Consider the following 10,082-nt stretch of genomic DNA (forward strand, 5'->3'; position numbering starts at 1 on the left):
TATTTGTCTTCTTGATGCAGCAGTAAATAATACCTCACTTTATAGTATTGTTGAAGAAAACAAAGCATAAAATGTATGTTTACCCCATCATGACAATTACATTACTTGCATAATGTATTGAGTGCACTTTGTCTTTCATTCTCACGTCTCTCACAAGCATATCTCTAACCACCACTCCCTTATTGTCTACAGAGCAGAGCCCTGATCTTGGTGACACCAGGTGTGGATCTCAATAATCTGAAGTGGCTCTCTCCTCGTCTCCTCTCCTTCATCTGCATTGACCTAAAAACCCAGGATAGGTGAAAGCAATATGGTTGATGGCTACACCAGCAATCTACTTTCACTTGTCAAGTTCTTTCGAAACAGTGCAGATGAAGAAGAGGAGAGGAAGACACTTAGAATATTGGCATGCACCCCAGGTCCCTGATCATCTGCAGAGCAGCTGCAGTTCAGTGGAGCTACAGGTCAGCGCAGGCGAGGCCAGTTCCTCTGCTCCTTCCAGGGCATCCTGCCCCCTGATCTTCAGGTTGACAAACTTGATCTTCCAGCTGTTCTGTTCTAGTGGGGAGCGGATAAGGCCAAACACCTGTTCATAGACTCCCAGACAGACAGTGTCTCTGTGTATGGTCCCTGCTACTGCTACCAGCACCAGGCCGTGGGGGAGGACAGGGCCTTCAGGCCAGGAGGGTCCAGATTGGGGCTCAACAGGAGCCTCTCGTCCCTCGCCAGGGCCAGGAGACACAGGCTGGTCAGCTCAGAACCATGGAACTCCATCTGTTGACCATCAGCACTAAAACACAGAGAGATCAGATAGTTTGTATTAAATTAATATTGTTTTAAACTATACGAGCAGTTCAGCAAAAATAATCTCAAAAGAGAGTGTGAACTGTATAATTTGGGTCAAGATGATTACCTGGAGAAGAGGCGCAGACAAACGTCCTCCCAGAAGTGTTGAGGGTCCCAGTCCTGAGGAGGCTGGCCCAAGGTGGGGTTCTGACTGTTGAGGAGCTAGAAAAAAATATATAAACTCAGCAAAAAAATAAACACCCTCTCACTGTCAACTGCATTTATTTTCAGCAAACTTAACGTGTAAATATTTGTATGAACATAACATTCAACAACTGACACATAAACTGAACAAGTTCCACAGACATGTGACTAACAGAAATTGAATAATGTGTCCCTGAACAAAGGGGGGGTCAAAATCAAAAGTAACAGTCAGTATCTAGTGTGGCCACCAGCTGCATTAAGCACTGCAATGCATCTCCTCCTCATGGACTGCACCAGATTTGCCAGTTCTTGCTGTGAGATGTTACCCCACTCTTCCACCAAGGCACCTGCAAGTTCCCAGACATTTCTGGGGGGAATGGCCCTAGCCCTCACCCTCCGATCCAACAGGTCCCAGACGTGCTCAATGGGATTGAGATCCGGGCTCTTCGCTGGCCATAGCAGAACACTGACATTCCTGTCTTGCAGGAAATCACGCACAGAACGAGCAGTATGGCTGGTGGCATTGTCATGCTGGCGGGTCATGTCAGGATGAGCCTGCAGGAAGGGTACCACATGAGGGAGGAGGATGTCTTCCCTGTAACGCACAGCGTTGAGATTGCCTGCAATGACAACAAGCTCAGTCCGATGATGCTGTGAAACACCACCCAAGACCATGACGGACCCTCCACCTCCAAATCGATCCCGCTCCAGAGTACAGGCCTCGGTGTAACGCTCATTCCTTCGACAATAAACGCGAATCCGACCATCACCCCTGGTGAGACAAAACCGTGACTTGTCAGTGAAGAGCACTTTTTGCCAGTCCTGTCAGGTCCAGCGACGGTGGTTTTGTGCCCATAGGCGACGTTGTTGCCGGTGATGTCTGGTGAGGATCTGCCTTACAACAGGCCTACAAGCCCTCAGTTCAGCCTCTCTCAGCCTATTGTGGACAGTCTGAGCACTGATGGAGGGATTGTGCGGTCCTGGTGTAACTCGGGCAGTTGTTGTTGCCATCCTGTACCTGTCCCGCAGGTGTGATGTTCGGATGTACCGATCCTATGCAGGTGTTGTTACACGTGGTCTGCCACTGCGAGGACGATCAGCTGTCCGTCCTGTCTCCCTGTAGCGCTGTCTTAGGCGTCTCACAGTACGGACATTGCAATTTATTGCCCTGGCCACATCTGCAGTCCTCATGCCTCCTTGCAGCATGCCTAAGGCACATTCACGCAGATGATCAGGGACCCTGGGCATCTTTCTTTTGGTGTTTTTCAGAGTCAGTAGAAAGGCCTCTTTAGTGTCCTACGTTTTCATAACTGTGACCTTAATTGCCTACCGTCTGTAAGCTGTTAGTGTCTTAACAACCGTTCCACAGGTGCATGTTCATTAATTGTTTATGGTTCATTGAACAAGCATGGGAAACAGTGTTTAAACCCTTTACAATGAAGATCTGTGATGTTATTTGGATTTTTTTAAATTATCTTTGAAAGACAGGGTCCTGAAAAAGGGATGTTTCTTTTTTTGCTGAGTTTATATCTTACCTCTATATTGTTTTATGTCCTGCGGATTCGATAAGAAAGATGATGAGTTCAATGGGAAAGTGAGCCTGTCAGGTACTTCATTATTGCACAGCATCCAGCCTAGCTGACACAATGCATTGTAATTCACCTTATTTTTTTACAACTTTTCTTCTCTGGCCTCCATTGATTTATTCAGGCTAATTTTGGCCTTCCTACAAGGGTAAAAACGCAATAACTTTTGAACGGATTATGATAGATGTAATGAAAAAGGTGTAGATTCACGCGCAGAGCGCAGCTGGTGTTTATTTCGCCTTCGCAGAAGGCAGGAATCGTGGGCACAAGCAGGCAATGGTCATACACCGGTAGGCAAACAGGCAGGTGAATCAAAACTAGGACTGAAGGCTATAACTGGTTCTCACAAACGAGCTTGGAAAAGGTTTAGTAGAGTCAAAAATGAACAATACCTCACAAGGCACAAACAGAATGAACTGAACTAAATAAGGAGCTGATGAGACCAGGTGAGTAACTAACACAGGTGAAATCAATGAACAAAAATGAAAGACAGGGCTACGTTCAAGAACACAAAGAAACAGGGCTACCCAAAGGGAGGCTCCTGACGACCCAACGGCACTGGAGGGTGGAGCGGGCGGGTGGGGGAGCAGATGCGGCCGCCTACCTCGGGGGCGAGGTCCGGCAGGCTGGTTCGACAAGGTCGTGGACTGACCCGACGTTCTGCGTCGAGGCTGATGTCCAGTGGGTCTGTTTGGGGGTCGACCCCGAGGTCGGGGAGCGGGACGATCATGGTGGAATGCCTGAATCATCTCTGGGTTGAGGAGGTCCTAGTTGAGGACCCAGGACCGGTCTTCAGGCCCATAACCTTCCCAGTCCACTAGATAGTGGATGCGACCTCTCAGGCGTTTGGAATCAAGGATGGCCTGAATGGCGTAGGCAGGTTCCCCTCCAACCTCCAACGGTGGGGGCGCACTGCGGGTTGAGACTGGAGGATGAAGAGGACTGTAGGTGACCGGTTTTAACAGAGACACATGGAAGGACGAGGAGATTTTATACTGACGGGGTAACTGGAGGCGGTACATGACAGGGTTGATGCGATGGGTTATCTTGAAGCGACCAATGAAGCGAGGACAGAACTCTTTGCAGGGGAGGCGGAGCCGGATGTCTCTGGTAGAGAGCCACACACGCTGTCCGGGGTGAAAGAGTGGCGTAGGTCGGCGGCGTCTGTCGGAAAAGCGTTTCTGGGTATTAGAGGCTTCCTGCAGATGCCGGTGAGCGGTCTCCCATACCCACTCACTATGACCCATGAGGCGGCGTACAATTGGCCCAGCGTCGTCCAGTGTAGGGGAGGGAATGGCCGGCAGGGATGTAGCTCAGTTGGTAGAGCATGGCGTTTGCAACGCCAGGGTTGTGTGTTCGATTCCCACTGGGGGCCAGTGTAAAAAATTAAAAATAAAATAATAATAATAATAATAATAATGTATGCACTCACTAACTGTAAGTCGCTCTGGATAAGAGCGTCTGCTAAATGACACAAAAAAAAAGAACAAAAAAAAGGCCAAAACCAGTCGTCGACAACTGGGACAGTACCAGGCTCCGCCTCCCAGGGAAACATGGGGGGTTGGTAACCAAGTACACACTGAAACGGAGTAAGGCGGAGGGATGAATGCATGAGTGAGTTCTGAGCGTATTTGGCCCAGGCCATAAACCGACTACAGTCGTGTGGCGAGGCAGAACATTGTTGGCGGAGGTACATCCCTATTTCTTGGTTCAGGCGTTCCGTCTGCCCGTTGGTCTGGGGATGGTACCCGGAGGAGAGGCTGAGGGCGACCCCAAGGGTCACAGAAGGCTCGCCACACCAGGGAGACAAACTGGGGCCCACGGTCAGAGACAATGTCCTCCGGAATCCCATACAGACGGAACACCTGCTGGAACATACACTCAGTCAATTCCATGGCGTTAGGTATATGAGGAAGAGGAACCAGACGACACATTTTTGAAAAACGGTCTACTATGACAAGGATGGTGGTGTTACCAGAGGATTCAGGAAGGTCTGTGATGAAGTCAACAGCTATGTGGGACTAGGGTCTGTGAGGGATTGGCAAAGGTTGAAGCTTACCGGAAGGGTGATGACGAGGGCTTTTGGTTTGGGCACAGACTGGACAGGAGAGTACGTAATCCCTTACGTCGGATGCCAGTGAGGACCACCAGAACTTAAGGGCTAGAAGTTCGGTGGTTCGTGTAATGCCTGGATGTCCTGACCCCAAGGACGTGTGACACCATTGCATCAGTTTGTGTCTAACAGCTGCTGGTACGTAACTCTTCCCAGCTGGTGTCTCAGGAGGAGCCGGGTCTGAGGTTAGGGCTTCTTGTATGGCAGAGTGAACCTCCCATAGTACCGGTCCCATAATGCAAGAGGAAGGAAAAATGGGTGTAGGGTCTGAGTTACTGGTTGGAAGGTCAAACTGGCGGGAGAGAGCATCAGCTTTTACGTTTTTCTTTCCAGGGATGTAAGTAACATGAAAATGGAAGCGTGGGAAGAAGAGAGCCCAGCGGCCTTGTCTGGAGTTTAACCTCTTGGCCCCTCTGATATATTCCAGATTACGATGATCTGTTAGGACGAGAATGGGATGTTGTGCGCCCTCCAACCAGTGGCGCCACTCCTCGAGGACCAGCTTGATGGCGAGGAGTTCTCTGTTCCCTACATCATAATTCCTCTTAGCGGAGGATAACTTCCTGGAGAAGAAGGCACAGGGATGTGATTTTGGAGGTGTTCCCACCCGCTAAGAGAGTATACAGTGAGGGAAAAAAGTATTTGATCCCCTGCTGATTTTGTATGTTTGCCCACTGACAAAGACATGATCAGTCTATAAGTTTAATGGTAGGTTTATTTGAACAGTGAGAGACAGAAAAACAACAACAAAATCCAGAAAAACGCATGTCAAAAATGTTATAAATTGATGTACATTTTAATGAGGGAAATAAGTATTTGACCCCTCTGCAAAACATGACTTAGTACTTGGTGGCAAAACCCTTGGTGGCAATCACAGAGGTCAGACGTTTCTTGTAGTTGGCCACCAGGTTTTCACACATCTCAGGAGGGATTTTGTCCCACTTCTCTTTGCAGATCTTCTCCAAGTCATTAAGGTTTCGAGGCTGACGTTTGACAACTCGAACCTTCAGCTCCCTCCACAGATTTTCTATGGGATTAAGGTCTGGAGACTGGCTAGGCCACTCCAGGACCTTAATGTGCTTCTTCTTGAGACACTCCTTTGTTGCCTTGGCCGTGTGTTTTGGGTCATTGTCATGCTGGAATACCCATGCATGACCCATTTTCAATGCCCTGGCTGAGGGAAGGAGGTTCTCACCCAAGATTTGACGGTACATGGCCCCGTCGATCGTCCCTTTGATGCGGTGAAGTTGTTCTGTCCCCTTAGCAGAAAAACACCCCCAAAGCATAATGTTTCCACCTCCATGTTTGACGGTGGGGATGGTGTTCTTGGGGTCATAGGCAGCATTCCTCCTCCTCCAAACACGGCGAGTTGAGTTGATGCCAAAGAGCTCGATTTTGGTCTCATCTGACCACAACACTTTCACCCAGTTCTCCTCTGAATCATTCAGATGTTCATTGGCAAACTTCAGACGGGCCTGTATATGTGCTTTCTTTAGCAGGGGGACCTTGCGGGCGCTGCAGGATTTCAGTCCTTTATGGCGTAGTGTGTTACCAATTTTTTTCTTGGTGACTATGGTCCCAGCTGCCTTGAGATCATTGACAAGATCCTCCCGTGTAGTTCTGGGCTGATTCCTCACCGTTCTCATGATCATTGCAACTCCACGAGGTGAGATATTGCATGGAGCCCCAGGCCGAGGGAGATTGACAGTTCTTTTGTGTTTCTTCCATTTGCAAATAATTGCACCAACTGTTGTCACCTTCTCACCAAGCTGCTTGGCGATGGTCTTGTAGCCCATTCCTGCCTTGTGTAGGTCTACAATCTTGTCCTTGACATCCTTGGAGAGCTCTTTGGTCTTGGCCATGGTGGAGAGTTTGGAATCTGATTGATTGATTGCTTCTGTGGACAGGTGTCTTTTATACAGGTAACAAGCTGAGATTAGGAGCATTCCCTTTAAGTGTGCTCCTAATCTCAGCTCGTTACCTGTAAAAAAGACACCTGGGAGCCAGAAATCTTTCTGATTGAGAGGGGGTCAAATACTTATTTCCCTCTCAATTTATAACATTTTTGACATGCGTTTTTCTGGATTTTTTTGTTGTTATTCTGTCTCTCACTGTTCAAATAAACCTACCATTAAAATTATAGACTGATCATTTCTTTGTCAGTGGGCAAACGTACAAAATCAGCAGGGGATCAAATACTTTTGTCCCTCACTGTAGCTCCTACACCTACTTCAGAGGCATCCACCTCCATGGTGAAAAGTAGGGTCGGATCAGGTTGGCGAAGGACAGGAGCTGAGGTGAAGAGACGTTTCAAGTTGTTGAAAGCAGTCAGGGCGGTATCAGACCATTGAAGGGTCCGGGTCTTTTGGCTGGTAAGGGCAGTGAGGGGAGCGGCAGTAGAACTGAAGTTCAGAATTAACCGGCGACAGAAGTTGGAGAACCCAATGAAAAGGAGTTCCTTAATGGTGGTGGGTTTGGGCCGGTTACTGATGGCGGTGACTTTGTTGTCATCCATGCTGACCCCTCCAGGTGTCAGTACGAAACCGAGGAAGTTTACCGAGGTTACATGGAAGGTGCTCTTTTCAGTCTTCACATAAAGGTTATGGTCAAGGAGCCGTTGAAGATCCCTTTGTACATGCTGTATGTGTTCCTTCAGGGAGTGGGAGTAGATCAGGATGTCATCAATGTAGACGACGAGAAAGCGGTTGATCATATCCTGGAAAACCTTGTTCATAAAGGGTTGGAAGACAGCGGGGGGCCGTAGGACATGACCAGGTATTCGTAGTGTCCTCATGTGGTGATAAAGGCCGTCTTCCATTCGTCGCCTTCATGTATACGGACAATGTTATATGCACTTCGCAGGTCGAGTTTTGTATAGATGTTGGCGCGGCCCACTTGTTCAAGGGTCGCTGGGATCAGAGGAAGAGGGAAACGGTTATTGACCGTGATGTCATTCAGGGAACAGTAATCAATACATGGACGGAGACCACCGTCCTTTTTTCCAACGAAGAAGAAGCTGGACGCAGCCGGGGAAGAAGAAGGACAAATTAAACAGTTTGAGTGCTTCCTCAATGTAGTTCTCCATTGCCTCATTTTCCGGGATAGATAGGGGGTAAACACGGCCCTTCGGTGGGGACAATCCAGGGAGTAAGTCAATAGCACAGTCCCCTGGGCGATGTGGTGGCAGAGTGGAGGCCTTGATTTTGCTGAAGACATTACTGTACTGGGCGTATTCAGATGGTATGGTGGGTGGCACTGCAGAGGCAGAGTCCTCTATGGTGGTGGCTCTGCAGGGTAGGCTGAGACAACTGGTGAAGCAGGTAGAAGACCAGGACAGTAGTTTCACTTGTTTCCACGAGATGGCAGGGTCGTGATGACAAAGCCAGGGGTGTCCGAGGATGAGTGGCTGTTTGGGGGATGAGAGTTCCATGAGTTAAATGGTTTTGGTGTCGAAGACTCCAATCTGGAGGGTGACGCTCTGTGTCAGGTGCGTAATGAAGCCCGAGCCCAATGGTTGCCCGTCCAGGGTGTTAATCTGTTAGGGAGGGGTGACAGGTGTTAGATCAATGTCAAGCTCTTGTACTAGCTGGTGACGATAAAATTACCTGCTGCTCCCGAATCTATCAAGCCCTCTACGTACTTAGTAACCCCCTTCACGGTTATCAATACTGGGATGGAGAATTGCTTCTGGGAGATATTTAGAAATAAGGACACGCCTACCTGCATGGCAGCGGAGGGACCCTTCTCATCTCTCCATGGGGGGCGAACAGGGCAATGGCTGAGTAGATGATCTTTCCCTCCACAGTATAGGCAGAGCCCTTCTTGGATCCGCCTTTGGCGTTCGATACACGGAAGAGGAGCATGGTCCAACTGCATGGGATCTGGAAGACTCGGACGGGATGACGGAATCATGGAAAGAGAAGGTTTTCGGGTTCCTGGGTGGCGATGAGGTGGTCGATGGAGATGGACGTACGAATGTATTGATTTAAATCCTGAAGTTCACATCTACAGTGTAGCTCCGCCTGAAGTTCCCTGTTGAGCCCTCTTCGGTAGACGGTAAGTAAAGCAGCCTCACTCCATCCACTCCCTGCAGCCATGGTGCGGAACTCAAGGGCATACTCAGCAGCTGAATTGCGTCCTCGTTGAAGTTCTATGAGGAGGTCTCCTATAGGACGACCGGAAGGAGAGTGATCGGGTTACGATACCTGGCATCGGAGGAGTAGGGATAGGCTGGCGGAGAAAATGGCAGATTTCCTCCATACGCTCCTCTTGCTGGGTTATGCGCCGCTGTAGCTCCGCTGAATCCATTCAGTTTTAGGTGAGGTATTCTGTAATGAATACTCAGGGAGAAAAAGGTGTAGATTCACATGTAGAGCGCGGCAGGTGTTTATTTCGCCTTCACAGAAGGCAGGAATCGTGGTCACAAGCAGGCAATGGTCATACACCGGTAGGCAAACAGGCAGGTGAATCAAAACTAGGACTGAAGGCTATAACTGGTTCTCACAAACGAGCTAGGAAAAGGCTTAGTAGAATCAAAAACGAACAATACCTCACAAGGCACAAACAGAATGAACTGAGCTGATGAGACCAGGTGAGTAAAAACAAAAATGAAAGACAGGGCTACGTTCAAGAACACAAGGTTGACTAAGAAAATAAATACAGAACCTTACAATAGATACATGGTTTGGAGCATTGGTTTTCTTAGAGGATTATCTACACAATTAACATATTATTTTACCCATTGGTCAAAACATGCGTTTTTGATGGGACACCCTACATTTAGCAAGAGGCAAACGCAGGTTAATATGTTATTGCCAAATTCAGCCTCTAAGGAACAGAGCAAAAATAATGTGAGGTGAGATGTTGACTGGCTGTATCTATACTGTACCTTCCCCGTAGACCAGAACTCTAGAGTCCGCTTCTTTACCTGGTTTTTCTTGCTGTTGGGGGGCATCACCACCCGCTCCTTCGCCAGGTACTTGAATATGACGTCAGGGTGCACCTAGTTTCGTTTCAGCAGCTCCTCTGCACCCTTTGTGTATGAAAGAACGGCCTCGACAGCTTCTGTAACAGACAAAGACGACCCATTGATATCCCAATTACAGATCAAAACGTGCAATGCACCCACTGGCTGGCAGCTAACTTAGCTAGCTAGCCGAAGTTCTCACCTGTAATGCTTTCCACTGCAATCATATTGTTGGTGACTGTTTCGCTATGCGAGAGTATGTCGCCCTTTGACATCATACCTAACATATTTTTTATAGCCCTTACACTCCGTATCGGACAACCTAGACGTCTTTAAACCACAATTTAACAACCAGCGTCTTCTTCTTCTTCATTGAAATGTTAAGGCTGTTGGCAGGGTTGCCAAAAAATATGTTCGTTCAATGACC

General features: G+C 48.4%; 1 pseudogene; it reads right to left on the reverse strand.

The window, feature by feature from the left end:
* Nucleotides 1–427: 427 nt before the first annotated feature.
* On the reverse strand, nt 428–9,882 carry LOC121572520 (annotated as a pseudogene).
* Nucleotides 9,883–10,082: the final 200 nt, after the last annotated feature.

This window comes from Coregonus clupeaformis, chromosome 29 (genome assembly GCF_020615455.1).
Source record: "Coregonus clupeaformis isolate EN_2021a chromosome 29, ASM2061545v1, whole genome shotgun sequence".
Taxonomy (NCBI): Eukaryota; Metazoa; Chordata; class Actinopteri; order Salmoniformes; family Salmonidae; genus Coregonus; species Coregonus clupeaformis.